The sequence below is a fragment of the Emydura macquarii genome, unplaced genomic scaffold (assembly GCF_026122565.2).
Source record: "Emydura macquarii macquarii isolate MOO-44397 ecotype Brisbane River unplaced genomic scaffold, CSIRO-AGI_Emac_v2 contig_431, whole genome shotgun sequence".
Taxonomy (NCBI): Eukaryota; Metazoa; Chordata; order Testudines; family Chelidae; genus Emydura; species Emydura macquarii.
This window is the reverse complement of record NW_027130568.1, coordinates 2,707,182-2,721,495: the sequence shown is the minus strand read 5'-3', so window position 1 is coordinate 2,721,495 and position 14,314 is coordinate 2,707,182. Positions and strand designations below refer to the sequence as shown.

Sequence of the window (14,314 nt, the reverse complement as noted above, 5' to 3'; positions counted from 1 at the left end):
TAACAGTGACAGTAACAGAGTATACAAACACAGGAGACAACAAATTTTCACAGGCTTTAAGAAAGTTGCCTGGAGCATTCCAGGTTTACCTCTCCTTCAGAAATAATCTCAACTGATTGCTGTTAGAAATAACAGAATTCCTTCACTCCAAATGAAATTCACCACTGTATTGCAGGGGGCGGGAAGGGATGCAGCATAAGGTTTATAGCTTCTATGTTAATAGCTTTATGCTGACTCTGAACAGAATGGCAAATTTTGCCCTGTGTGTTTCCCCACCCTCACCCCCATTTATCACACCACTAGTTGGGGGAGGGGCTTCTTCTATAAATGGATTGTCCTCCATTTTGGATTCTCTTCTCAAACAGTCCCAGCTGAAGAAAGAAGCCACCACCCAGTTCAGGCAAAATAAGGAGGAAGAGAAAGAACAAAGGAAAGAGTTGTTAAATGGTGTACTACATTCTCTGTAGGAAGAAACCCCTACTATCTGGAGTCTAGAATGCCACATTTCTCTAGCAAACCAGCACTAAGTGAATATTACTGGTCAGTAAGTTTTCTCATTGATATTCTTTGTTTTAATCATGTACTCAAACATCTTCCTTAAAAAGTGGTTACACCAAACAAAATACTGTGATAGCCACAATGGTTATGTGGTTGCACTGTCAGAAATCATGCTGATATCCAAAGGAAAAATTACAGCAGCTCTTAGGTAATTTTCAGTAAATTTATATTATGACAAAATAATATCAAGCCTAAAAGGCAAATATCAAGATATACAGTCTGCTTCACAAAACAAGTACATAAAATGACCAAAATTGTTTGTGAAACAGGATAAAATAACAGGTAGACACTTATGCTATCTTAGGACAAAAGTGAAACTGAGCTGAAAGAGAGGGTTTTTTGCAGAGTAACCTAAAGCTTTATCTAAACAGCCGCTTTGCAGTTGGCTATGTGAAAAAGCCAGTTGGTGAACTTTTCTGTCTCCTTTGGTTACTGTTTCATGTTCCCCTGACTTTCATATTTTGGGAAATTTGCATACCATCCTTCAGCTGGCTGCTGACTGCAAGATATTGTCAAGAGCCTGTGATGGTGTGTTCTATCACTTTCAGACACCTTTTTTTTTTGTCCCTTAAGTTGTAGCTGTCTTCTGGTTTTCTGTATATTTTCTGTTTTGTATGATGTGAACTTGACAGTAGTGTGTCTGTGATTGTTGTTTTGGATTTTTCCACAGAGTTGGAGAGTTAATACATTTTATTTTATTCTGTCTTGCTTTGTCTTGAGTATCATTTCTTTTCCTTTGTTTAAAGCGAACCCAGACTCTCTACCTTTGTGAAAGAACTGTCTCTGCCTTCTCTTCATCATTGTTTAATATTCATATTGCATTACCACCAACAGGCCACCCATGTGGAGCCATGTAATGTCAGACACTGTAGAAATGTACAGAAAATTACAGTCCCTGCCCCAAAGAGCTAGTATCTGAAAGATTCCTGAAAGGTTATCATTCTCTTTTGGCATCAATTTAGTCTGAAGGTGTTCAGTTTTCAGGTGTGTTTTCCATTATGTTGAAGCACTTACATCTAAGTCCACTTGAGTAGGAAATTCTATTTTAAATGAAGCGTGAACAACATAGTCTGATTGTGCATATTACAACTGCATATTTTTTAAGATGTCTGCAGGCAGTGAATCTGAGCACAAAGCCCCTATTTTAAATATAGTTATATCATGGGTTCTTAGGTATAATGTACTTAATTAAAGTTTTTACAGTAAGGACTTGATTATTAGTAGCAAAGTGATTTGCAACAAGTGACTAGATATTAGATATGTGTAAGTAAATGAGAAATGACATCTTCCTCATGCAAAAGCTTCTGACTTGTAGATAATTTGCTTGGGGTAATGCCTTTGTGGTAAGTACTGTATTGTAGTATTATTTCCAAGCAACACCAGCTTCCAATACATGGATTCATTAATTATAGTAGAGATGTACACTCCTTGAGCAACAAGCACAGTGCAATGTAAGTGGACCAGAAATATGAACAATTTTAAATAAATCGACCATCTATGTTAGGAATTGCAGTTACGGCTATTGCCTCGGTTAAAAAATGATCAGGTAGCTTCAGAATAACATTAGAACTGTGATTCTAAGGAATGTGTGTAATGCAGAGGTTGCCATTTAGTTCCCAGTCTAAAGCCACATTACGGTCTACATTAAAGTCTACATTACAGACTTCTGTTGGCATGGCTATGTCAGCCACAATGCCTAGTGTAGATGAAGTTATGCTGACAAAAATGTGCCTTAACTGGTATAGTTTGTTTTGCTCTGGAGAGGGAGGGGGAGCTGGAATATGATATAGTGGCAAAACAGCATCTATCCTAGGAGCATACTGGCAAAGAGTTCCTTGTGTAGACATGGCCTAACATAGCGCCTGGAATCCTTAACATCCTTAACAATGTGTCTCCTAGTGTGTCCCCGGCATGTGCATTGCTATCATGAAAGCAGATCAAATAATGTTATTCTCACTGATATCTCAAGTCAGTTTCATTGAGTTCTCACTACTTTATGAGGATTTTTTATAGAATATGTTGGAACAAATGGCTGTGGATAAGTTCTGGGGATGGGGAGGATGAGAAGTAATGGGCCACACACCAGGTGCCATTAACATTTACCACATTGGAGTATTTAAAGTTACTGAAATATTTCAGTGGGGCTGCATAGCATACTAGAGTAAACAATAACTTTTAAGGGTGCTTGTTATAAGTTCCTTTCTGTTGCACAGGACAGAAGGGAGCAAACATATGTAAATGTATGGCCAGTGGAACAGGCACAAGCCAGTGTCTGTGGAATGCTCAAACCCACCAGGAAGCCACTTGCAATCTCTCTAATGCAGCAATTCACATTATCACAAGCACAGCTGGCAAAGCTTTAATGAGAGTAGGTCTTAGGAGCAGCTACTCTACCCCATCTGCTCCCAGTGCAATGGGCCCTAAACTATACAGCAAAGTCCTATGTAAGTTGATGGTCTTAAAATCTTCATTAGTTCTATAGCTGTAGCTTTTTATTCCCTTTCTGGGAGATAGTTGTGCAGATATGGCAGGGAGCCAAGAGGTGCTGAAAGAGTCATGTTGGAAATTCAGGGAAGAGTAGGCATTCCAGTTGAATATCCAAAGAACTGCAGCGCTAAGGGCAATATTTCCCATGATCCTTTGTGATCCAGATTTATTTTTATATCAAGCTTTCTATTTGTTTAGTGTCAGCAATGTTTATCATTGTGCAGTATACACACACTCAGCCCCCGTCTCAAGGAAACTGACAAACCCTCTCCCTATCTTTTCCACATCATTCCTGTGGCTACCCAGAAGAGAACACAAAACAGCATGGATTCCATTTCCTGGTGTACACACGGATTTTGGGAGAAAGTTGTCTCCTTCCTTTAATTAAAAAGAAATATTTCAACTCTATATGATTATATAGACACTTAATTTTACACCAACGTACCATGCTTCTTTTTCTTCAACTACATAGAGGGACTGAAAAATGATGCTGCCTATTTTATTTCCTTTATACTGAAGACCCCATTTATTTGGAAACCTACTGGGCCTAAATTCTGTGTCCAGAGCCTTTAATATCTGTGATATTTATGGCAAGCACTGGTTTCTATCCCAAAGTGGTTTTTAGAAATAGTTGGGAAAACCTAAAGTGGGGGGGAGGGGCCCTCAAATTAAGGAGATGCCAAAGAAGTTCTGAATACAATTTATAAATTATCTGACTTCCTTGATTTTCTTCAAGGGTTTTTAATTTTTCATATCTGTGCCTCATCAGAAGTCTTGCCAAATAATTTATTTCCCATTACTCTTGCCTTTCTTATGGTTTTGAGCTCCCCTGATCTGCAATCTGATCTGTGAGGATGGATTCCTATATCTCTATCTTACTAACTTAAATAGGATTCCACACTGGTATACGGGCCATCCACACAGATCATATTGTAGGACTACGACCTAAAAGGATATAATGCCTTAAGAGGAGAGTGCTCTTTTCCAGGTGTGAAGTAGGAGGTGAACACAGACTGAAATCAGAAGAGAACCTGTCCTTTCTAACTCCTCTCTTGAGAGGGGACAATTAGGAGGCATTCCCCAGCAGTTGAATTTTGGAAATCCCGGGGCCCTGGTTATATTCCAGTGGTTTTCAACCTGTGGTTCTCAGACCCCTGGGAGTCTACAGACTATATCAAAGGGTTTGTGAAAGGTTATCCTTACCATAGAGTAGTGGTTTTCAACTTGTGGTCTGTGGACCCCTGGGGGTCTGCAGACTATGTCTAAGATTTTCAAAGGGATTCACACTTCCATTTGAAAATCTGTAGGTGTCCACAAATGAAAAAAGGTGGAAAACTACTGTTATATTGTATATGGTGCCTTTGCGTCAATTTATTTTAGTTGGTCGGATTTCAGCACAAACACTGTAAATTGCATTTTTCTTTCTGCTGATATATAGTAACTTTCTATCAGAAGTTAGAAAATTCCTCCCAACATTAATCAAGGTTATTAACAAGTCTGAACAACATCCAGGTTTTATACTCATAGATAATCCAAACTTATGATCTTAAATGCAATAAAGGCCAATCATTTGAATTACTTAATGGCTCATTTTGGTTTTCTGGCATTTAAATCTCTTTAGAAGCCCTTTTATATAATGATTTATATTCCATTATTGCATAAAAATAACTAAAAGCTATGCAGTGGGGAAATAGCTTCTCTCTTCAATGTTTCAATAATAGATTGCATTAACCTTATTACAACTGATAATTTTGCCACAGTGTTTGTTTACATTTCATTTCCATCTAAAAGAAATTTCTTCTAACATTTTTAATCAATTGAATGCTGAGCAGAACTTCTTTCTGTGGGCACATAAAGATATGGATTTTTTTTGGATTAGTAAGGGGAACTTTTTAGACAAGTATAGAAAGGTGCATTGTACCAACTACTTTTTCTCTTCCTACTCTATATCTCTTGCATTATTGAAGCAATTATAAATATGAATATTCAAAATCCATCACTAGTTTATTTTTTCTCAGATCAGTATATTTAGCAATTTCAATATCTAAAATTTTATTAAAAAATCTACTTTGAAACTATTTAGAAATGATTGTCTCCAATACAGAAAGCCATCACTCATGCATTGTGTATAAAGGACAGGATCCTGCAGCTGCATCCTTGCAGGTACATTGATCCAACTATATGCAGCTCACTACAAGAATGGAGCCAAAGATATTTCGTATGTTGCTTACCCTCAGTGGGTATTGATGTTGGCCTAGAAAAGCAACAAAATGGGAAATGACTGCCTAGGAAGGAGTACTGTGGAAAGGGAGGTGGGGGCATAGTGGACCACAATCTAAATATAAGTCAACCGTGTAATGCTGTTGCAAAAAAAATTAACATGATTCTGGGATGTATTAGCAGGTGTGTTGTAAGGAAGACACAAGTAGTAATTCTTCCACTTTACTCTGCCCTGTTAGACCTCAGCTGGAGTATTGTGTCCAGTTCTGGGTGCCACATTTCAGGAAAGATGTGGACAAATTAGAGAAAGTCCAGAGAAGAGCAACAAAAATGATTAAAGGTCTAGGAAACATGACCTGTGAGGCAAGACTGAAAGAACTGGGTTTGTTTAGCCTGGAGAAGAGAAGACTGAGAGGGGACATAACAGTTTTCAAATACATAAAAGGTTGTTACAAGGAGGAAGGAGAAAAATTATTGTTCTTAACCTCAGGAAAGGACAAGAAGCAATGGCTTAATCTGTAGCAAGGGAGGTTTAGGTTGGACATTAGAAAAAACTTCCTAAGTGTCAGAGTGGTTAATCATTGGAATAAATTGCCTAAGGAGGTTGTGGAATCTACATCACTGGAGATTTTTAAGAGTAGGTTAGACAAACTCCTGTCAGGGATGGTCTAGATATTACTTAATTCTGCAATGAGTGCAGAGGACTGGACTAGATGACCTCTCGAGGTCCTTTCCAGCCCCATGATTCTATGAAAACATGTGGCCTTCTAATCTGTAATCCTTCTCTGTTTTTTAAAAAAATCCTTTATTCATGTTGATATCTTATTTGCCATTATTGTGCCAAATGACGATGTAGCTTAAAGAAGTTGTGCATTTTGGTCAATCATTTATTAACCCTAATCAGCAGTGTACTACACTGATAAAGTTTGCTGATGACACACAAATTGGGGAGAGGTAAATAATGAAGAGAGCAGGTCACTGATACAGAGCAATCTGAATCACTCTGTAAACTGGGCACAAGCAAACAATATGTGTTTTAATATAGCTAAATGTAAATGTATACATCTAGGAACAAAGAATGTGGGACATACGGATAGAATGGGGAATTCTATCCTAGGAATCAGCGACTCTGAAAAAGATTTGAGGGTCATGGTGGAAAATCAGTTGAACATGAGCTCCCAGTGTGATGCTGTGGGCAAAAGAGGTAATGTGATCCTAGAATGCATAAACTGGGGAATCTCAGGAGTAATAATGTTATATTACCTCTGTATTTGGCACTGTTGTGACCGTTGCTGGAATACTGTGTCCAGTTCTGGTGCCCACAATTCAAGAAGGATGTTGAAAAATTGGAGAGGGTTCAAAGAAGAGCCGTGAAAATGATTAATGAATTAGGAAACATGTCTTATAGTGATTGACTCAAAGAGCTCAATCAATTTATTTTAACAAAGAGGGGGTTAAGGAATGACAGTCTATAAAATAGCTACATGGGGAACAAATATTTAATAATGGGCTCTTCACTCAAGCAGAGAAAGGCCTAACATGATCCAATGGCTGGAAACTAAAACTAAAGAAATTCAGACCGGAAATAAGGAGTAAATTTTTAATGGTGAGAGTTATTAATCAGTGGACCAATTTACCAAGGGTCATGGTGGATTCTTCATCATTGACAATTTTCAAAAAAAAATGGGATGTGTTTTCTATAAAATATGCTCTAGGAATTATTTTGGGGAAGTTCTATGGCCTGTGCTATCCAAGATGTCAGACTAGATGATCACAATGTTCCCTTCTGGTCTTGGAATCTATGACTTCAGAACTCAGGATGTGCCATTTTTGGTTGGTGTATATAGCTACGGCTATGCTCCTTTTGGTGGCGTGCAGATTACGTACTTGGTAGCCTGGCAGTATGTACTCTGGTAGCATGAGTTTAAGCAGCATTGTAGATGGTGAGGCATGGCTTAGCCAAATAGAGTACAGTCACACCTGAAAGATATGGGTATGTACCCGAGTATGTACCCTATACTCTCTCTACTCACCCAAGAGGTGTCTTCCCGTTTACACTGCTATTTTTAGCCATGTAGCGACCTGCTGCCTCCCAGGTGCTGGAGCCTTTCCCCACTACCAGAAACGATTCTGGCAGCAGGGAATGGCTCTCCTGGGTGGCGATGAGTGGCTGGAAGAGGCAGCAGGGAAATTCCTCACTGCAGTGAAAAGCTCTGGAAGCAATGAGCTACTGAAGCCCTTCCATGTTACCTCCCCCTTGCCTTTCACTGACAGACGTAGCTACATACCGCAGTGTGGACAAAGCTTGCTTTTCACTGCAGTGTGTAGTTGTACATGCCCTATATGCTGCTAAAAATGAAGTAATGCAGTGTAGATGTAGCATAAGAGGAAAATGAGAAGCCTCTTTGTCTGCAGACCCACTACCCCCCTCCCCAAATAAAATAAAAAACGAGAGAGAGAGAAATCCCACGTCAAACATGTGGAACAAGGGAGAAGCTTTGAGAAAATATCCACTTAGGTTACACTCAGTGCTAGTTTTTAATTTTTGAGTGCTCAGATACTGTGGGCATTAATGCCTTGGGAAAGAAATCAAATCAAATCAATAGTTCTTTTCTGTAAATAGCGTTTAAACTAAATAGTTGATTTGCTGAAGAACATTGGGAGACGGTGAGGTATTTTGCAAGAAAACCATCTTCTACTGAGGATGTTTTTGATGGAAAATTTATATTAAAAAAAAAACATGTATGAAAGTGCCACAGGGTGGACTGACCCCTTTAAATGAAGCAGGTTCAGTTCCTTTATGCCAGAAGAGGTGCCCCAGTTTGGATCATTAGAAGGACGTGGCAGCAGCTGGACTATAAAAGATCAGAGAGAATCAAAAAGGGGAGGAGGTCCCCGAAGGAAGCTGCGGAGATTCCTGGGGGAAGGGGGAAGGTACATCAGCAGAGTGGTTTGCTGGCTGTCAACCCTAAGCTGAAGAGCCAAGGCTGGAGAGGATAGAAGGAAGGAGAGCAGAAGAAGGATTTGCTTGAGCAGAAGGCCTGAAGAGGGCTGAAGGCAGGGAATAGTAGGGAAGCTTCCCCAGCAACATCTCCATGCTGAGAGCTGGTGATCGGGGACCAGAAAGGGTTGAGTGCCAGGGGAACAGTGGAAGGCTCTACTTGCCAGCTTGTCTGAGATGAGAGGTTAATAGAACAGGGGGAGTGATGAATGCTTCCCTGGTGAGGATGAATTCCCAGTAGAAAAGGTGGGCGATGGGTTCTGCTGGGAAGAGTAGGTTTGCACTCCACCTGAAACGATCAGGGTGGCCATCCTGGCAGAACCACAGGAGAGGATGGAAGAAGAGCCTGGATATGATGGAAGATGCTGGATGTTATCCAGGGAGTCTCTCCGTGTCAAATAGCAGAGGGTACACCATGCTATAACTCACATCAGGCCTGACATTGACACATTGTGTCACATGACACCTTTTAGATATAGATTGTAAGTTATTCTATGCGAACCAGTAATGTGTTTATCCAGTGAGAGGGACTAGACACTGCAGGGGAGATCATTTTGGGCTGACTTGAGACTGGAAGGGCTGTTGATGTCCCCTTGCAATGAGTAACCACTCTGGTGGAGGCCAGGGTGAGACCATTGTGCAGTGAGCAGGCTGTTGGTGTCAGGCCTCTGAGCCAAAGCTGCACAGCACAGAGGCACCCAGAGTTACAGGGCAGGAGGTGACAGAAAGCCTTCCTGGTCTGCATGAACCCCAAAGTGTTACACTGGAATGTGGTATATACTGTGTTGATATTGTGGGATTTAAGGGATTATTTGCATTGTATTTTGTAATAAACCAGCTCCAAAGAGGGGTATTATTGAGGCAAATGTGCCTGTTGGGGAGTCCTTAGAGTAGTATGGAGCAAACTTTTCCAGTTGTGTCCCTCTCTTACCATTAACAGAATTTGTCCATGTCTCTCTCCCCTCCCCCCATTACTGCACAGCCATTTTTAGCCAAATAGCCATTTGGCTATTTTTAGTGGATTATCTCTTTACTCTTTTAGCCCATAGTAATGGCCTTTGGCTTTATTGTGTAAATTCTTCACTATATGTATTTTTTTCATTTATTATCTCACTAATTTAGGTAATGTTTTATCTTCGTCCTTCTGTCAGAAGAGGTAGTGGAGCAGAGTTTGAGAATGAAATTAGGCCATGCAGCTTATCCACCTATCTGTCCATCCACTGATCTGTTTAGCATTTGTGTCTTTATTTTTCCCCTCCTAATTGCTTTCAGTGCTACCCATTAATTACCTTCTATATGAAGAGATTTATCCTGAACTCCCTTGCTGCCCATTCTTTTCTTAGCCTCAGTTCATGCCCTCTTGTTTTTCAGCCCATTACCCTGTTGAATAAATTCAAATCATCCGCCTTCTATGTGCCCTTTAAAACTTAATGCATTTTAATAATTTCTGCTGTTAATCTCTACTTTCCTAATTAATATAAACTTTCCCTAACCTCTCCTCTGAACCTTTGGCCCATATTACTATCTTTATCGCTCACTTTGTTTCTGTGTTCCCCCGTATAATGAGACTCATCAAATTATTCTCACTAGACTTCTGTACTGTACATTTTCATACTGTGCAGTACAGTTTCTCTGCTTTGTGCTCTCCTATATAATTATCTATCCCAGTGGTCTATTTTTCTAATTGCTGTCAGGCTGACATCAAACTGATGCCTTTAAGTTTCTGTCCACTATCGGTTTTGGTGAACCCTTCCCTGAGTTAAACTCTTTACAATGTCTAAAGTGGATGAAAAGTGACAGGAGGACCATATTAACTCAAAAACATGCTGTTTGGTTGGGAGGAACATGGAATGGAATCAAATAAGTGATATCAACAATTGATTAACCAATTTTAGAGCTTCTGGGAGGTTACAAAATCATTTTGGTAACAGACCAAATTGTGTTTAAAATGCAAAGAAGTTTACGTATATAGACCATCAGAAATGTGTTTGGATAGTCAAGTTTGATGGAACAAATTCGCCTCACATTCTTGTCTGGAAAGCAGTGGGCAGCAAGCTGTGTGGTGGTGAAAGTGGAATATCTTCATCATGCACATCACCATATTCTGGGATTTATAAGTGCACTCATGGGCCTTCTTTTTTAAAGATGCTTTGTTCAGATACATCACCATCTCCATGGCTGTGTCCTGAGAAAGTCCTGAATTTTCAGTTAAGTTTCCCATAAAATAGGTTGGTTTTTTTTTTTAAGAAAAGGAAATTGTCAATTTTTTTAACCAACTATAAGGGTGGTTTAAAAAACCATAATTTGAAATTTCATAATGGTAAAAAGGGACAGTTCTACAAAACATCTCATTTTTCAACCAGCTCTAACTTTTTGAGTTAAATGTTTTGAGGGTTTTCTTTGTATTTAATAAATGTTCAGATGTTTTGTTTGGCATACAATGAGTGAAACCAAAACCCTAGTGACAGAGTCATGAGTGTTGTAGCAGGAAATAGGCTAACTGAAAATTTTAAATAGTAAAATCCTTCTTCTTCTCAAGGTACTATTCTTCCAGTTCTTAATGATTAGGTACAGAGGTAAAGGGGGGCAGGGGGAAGGTGTTAAAAACTTGGGTTTTCTATATTGTACAAACACATGACAACCAATTTTTCCTCTCTAATACCTCTAAGGTCTGATGAAGCCTTCTGATGGTCAGAAGCTTGATGTATACTTCCTAAATAGGAATCTGTCTAGTCTTCAGGCAGTTATAAGCAGCAGACAGAGCCATGGAAGTGAGAGTGTGAGACATGTAAAAGACAAGTACCTTACTGCACTTTTTTTTTAAAAAGGAATCTCACCATTCAGGGCTGGATATATCTGCCCTAAGACCCTCAGCAGCAATGATCACTTTAAAGGGCAGCCTCAGATTCTTGACCTTGAAAAGAAGAAGCGACTGGTTTTCAATATGTGAGAGTCTGTTAGTGATTTTGTTTTTGCATTGTCATGTGAGCAGGGAAGGTGTGTGCTGAGGAAGAGGAGTAGGTTGAATAATGCGAGGCTGTTGGATGAGATAGTGAGGTAGTATGGATTCAGTGTCTCTTCAATGTGCAGCTGGCACAGGTTCTGTTTGAATGGACCTGGCAAGTACAGTTGATTTGTTCACTCAGTGCCTTGTTGGGATCAGGGCTAGGATCAAGCTGTCTGGGACTTAGCCTCAGGCTTTTTTGCTGGGTTGTGCTGGAGAAGCACAGGAAGAAGATAGGAGAAGCAGCTGGAAGAAATGGAAGTTTATTACTACTCATTTGATGGGGGGGAGTTTGCTTACCTACTCTTACTCATTAGCTGCTCCTTTAGGACTAGGCAAAGTCAGTGGCCAAGAGGACTTCTTATCATTTGCCTTTGATTAGAAGTTTGTGTCCTCTTGGACATGTTCTACTGCAGTGATACATGCCTTTGACAGCTGGAGATGGGAGTAATGCAATGCACAACACTAATTAATGCAACACTGGATTAATGCATGGAGCAACAGTGTAATTCCAACCAGAAATTTTAGCAGGGCAGAATGTAGAGGCCTCTGAGTTAACGGATATTTTCCCCAGGGGGTACATTACAGTTGTGTTGCCAGTTAATATTTCAGTACAGTTTAAGGTATTGTCTTTACTCGGTAAAGCCTTATAGGGGTTGTGTCCCATTTATCTCAGCGATATCCTGCTTCCTTGCATTGTACCATGGAATTTGAAATCATTAGAGGCTGTCAAGTTACCATTTCCATGGTACAATGTGAATTTTATGCACATCTCTAGCCATTGTCTATTTTTTTTAAGTGTTTTGAATAGTGATAGCAAGATTGGCCATATGATTCTACTTTTCAGCTCTTTGAATGCTACGGTAGTGTGTAGAGACATTTAATTCCTGGCTCCCTTTACTACTTCATCTACAGTGCTCCTCTTGGTGGTGAACTTTTTCTTTTCTCTGACCTATGTACCATTCTCCTGTTTGCCCTCAGGAATCTCCTTTGTTATGTCGCATATTTATAGGTTTTAAGACACAAACAGACTGTGCCTCTACCAAGACTCAGATTATAAATATTTAAGGGAAACTTCCACTTTATTTCCTTTTTCAGTGCATGTGCATTCAACTGACCTTTTTTAAAAAGAGGATTTTTGGCTTCCTTTGAAAGACCACCCCTTCAATTCAAACCCTGTATGCCTCTTGCTGTAATAGTAAGCGATTCATCTTGTATGTCTGATATGGGCAAAACACCTATGTTGACTAAGGATTTTGGGAATTAAACAAATCCTCACTGTGTTTTGCTTGTATGAATACTGATTTATTCTTAGAGTTAAAGCTTATTCATAAAAGCTTATGTTACAAAATGTCAAAACATGTCTTTAATTCGTGTTCAGTTCATTATATGGACTTTGACTCTGTCATCCTAGTATGTAGCAGCTGTAACAGAGATTAAGTCACTTCTTTGCTGATAGCAGACTATTGTTTAGGTATTTCATGGATCCCCTTGGAGTAAGGTATAGTGATGCTGTAAAAAAGAAAGATGACCATGTTTATGCTAATGTATCATCACAGATGTACTACCACTCTTGCATAATTGTGACAAATCTTGGATAAAGTATTTTGTGTAAGGTATCATTGGAAAAGTTTAAGTATGATTATCCTGTTCATATGCATGTAACATTGTATATGAAGTTATGAAACTTTTCTTTGTATTTGTATCTCAAAGCCGTTGTATTTCTGGGTAACACTGCCGACATAGATTTACATCAACATTAGCCAGCCTGCTTGATGGCCCATTGAGGACAATCAGCTCTTTCAGGGACCACTTCCAAGGTCTCTTCAGGCAGCACATAAGCAATGAATGCCTCATGACTCAGAAAGGCACAAGTGATTCAGGACTCCATGTTTGTGCCAATGACTTTCCAGGCACCTGGACTAAGAGGTATAAATTGTCTTCTTTCCTGATCCACATCTCTGGTCTATGATTTTTAACAAAGGGAAGCTTTGAACAAAGGACTGATGACCCCCATCTTTTTGGGTGATCCGGAGAGACTTATTACAAACTGGCTGATTTAACATCACTGCTATTATCCTGATCTACACATTCTGAAATCATCTGTAATGTATATGATTTGTTTTAATCTCTTAATAACTCTCTTCCTTTTTCTTAGATTAATAATCCTTTAATTTTAGTTATTAAAGGATTGATTAAGATCTGAAGTGTATTTTGACCTGAGGGGGTGTGTCTGATTCTTTAGAACTGGAAGAACCTAATATATGTGATTCTTGGGTTTTAATAATCATTTATCACAGAAGTCTGGTTTGTCTGGGTGGTGCATGAGGAGCTCGAGTGTCTGAAAGGGATTATCTGTGGCTTCATAATAACTAGTATAGTATTTTGGAAGCTGTAGCCTTATCTATAGATTATATATTGATCATGTTGATTACTTAAGAATTTTCAGTTATCATTTTGACGATTGACAGGTTCTTGTCCCAAGATCAGGCCCAGTATTATTCAAATTATTATATAGTCAGAAACCCCGATGTGCACAGTTGGGACACTCACACTATAGAAACAGTTCTATATTTACAAATAATGTATTAATATATTTAGCACAGTCACAAACACCCCAACTCAATAAGGTAGATAGAGATGCTACAGAACATACCTCTGAACATCCATATACTCTCACTGTCCCTTGTAGAACAGCCTGAAATGTTAGCTATTGTCACCTTTATCACCATCACTTTCCTCCTCATCAATAGTGGCCATCGTTCTGGTATCTCCTAAGAGTTTTATCTGTTTCCTACTGCCCACAGGCTCGGATGCCACTTTTATAATATGTTGCTCTGACCCTACCATGTCTAATTCATATTCAGTAGGGGTTTCTCCCCCTTTCCTTATTGGTATTTCCTCACCTTACTAATGTTGAAGTATCCTTCTTCTATAGGTTAGTATATTAATGATCTCAATTTATTATCAGGTACGTCAATTCGTTGCTATGGCCCTCTTGTGGTTGGATATTCTTTCCAAAAGATGGTGTTAGTTTATGTTTC

At 39.2% G+C, this 14,314-nt stretch overlaps 1 long non-coding RNA gene across 1 annotated transcript in view; it reads left to right on the top strand.

Annotated features, from left to right (window-relative positions):
• The first annotated feature begins 405 nt into the window (after window positions 1–405).
• Window positions 406–14,314, top strand: part of LOC137146237 (uncharacterized) — a 74,769-nt gene continuing 60,860 nt past the window's right edge. Inside the window, exon 1 of the long non-coding RNA XR_010917859.1 lies at window positions 406–540. This is a non-coding gene — a long non-coding RNA (uncharacterized lncRNA). The remainder of the gene's footprint in view (window positions 541–14,314) is intronic.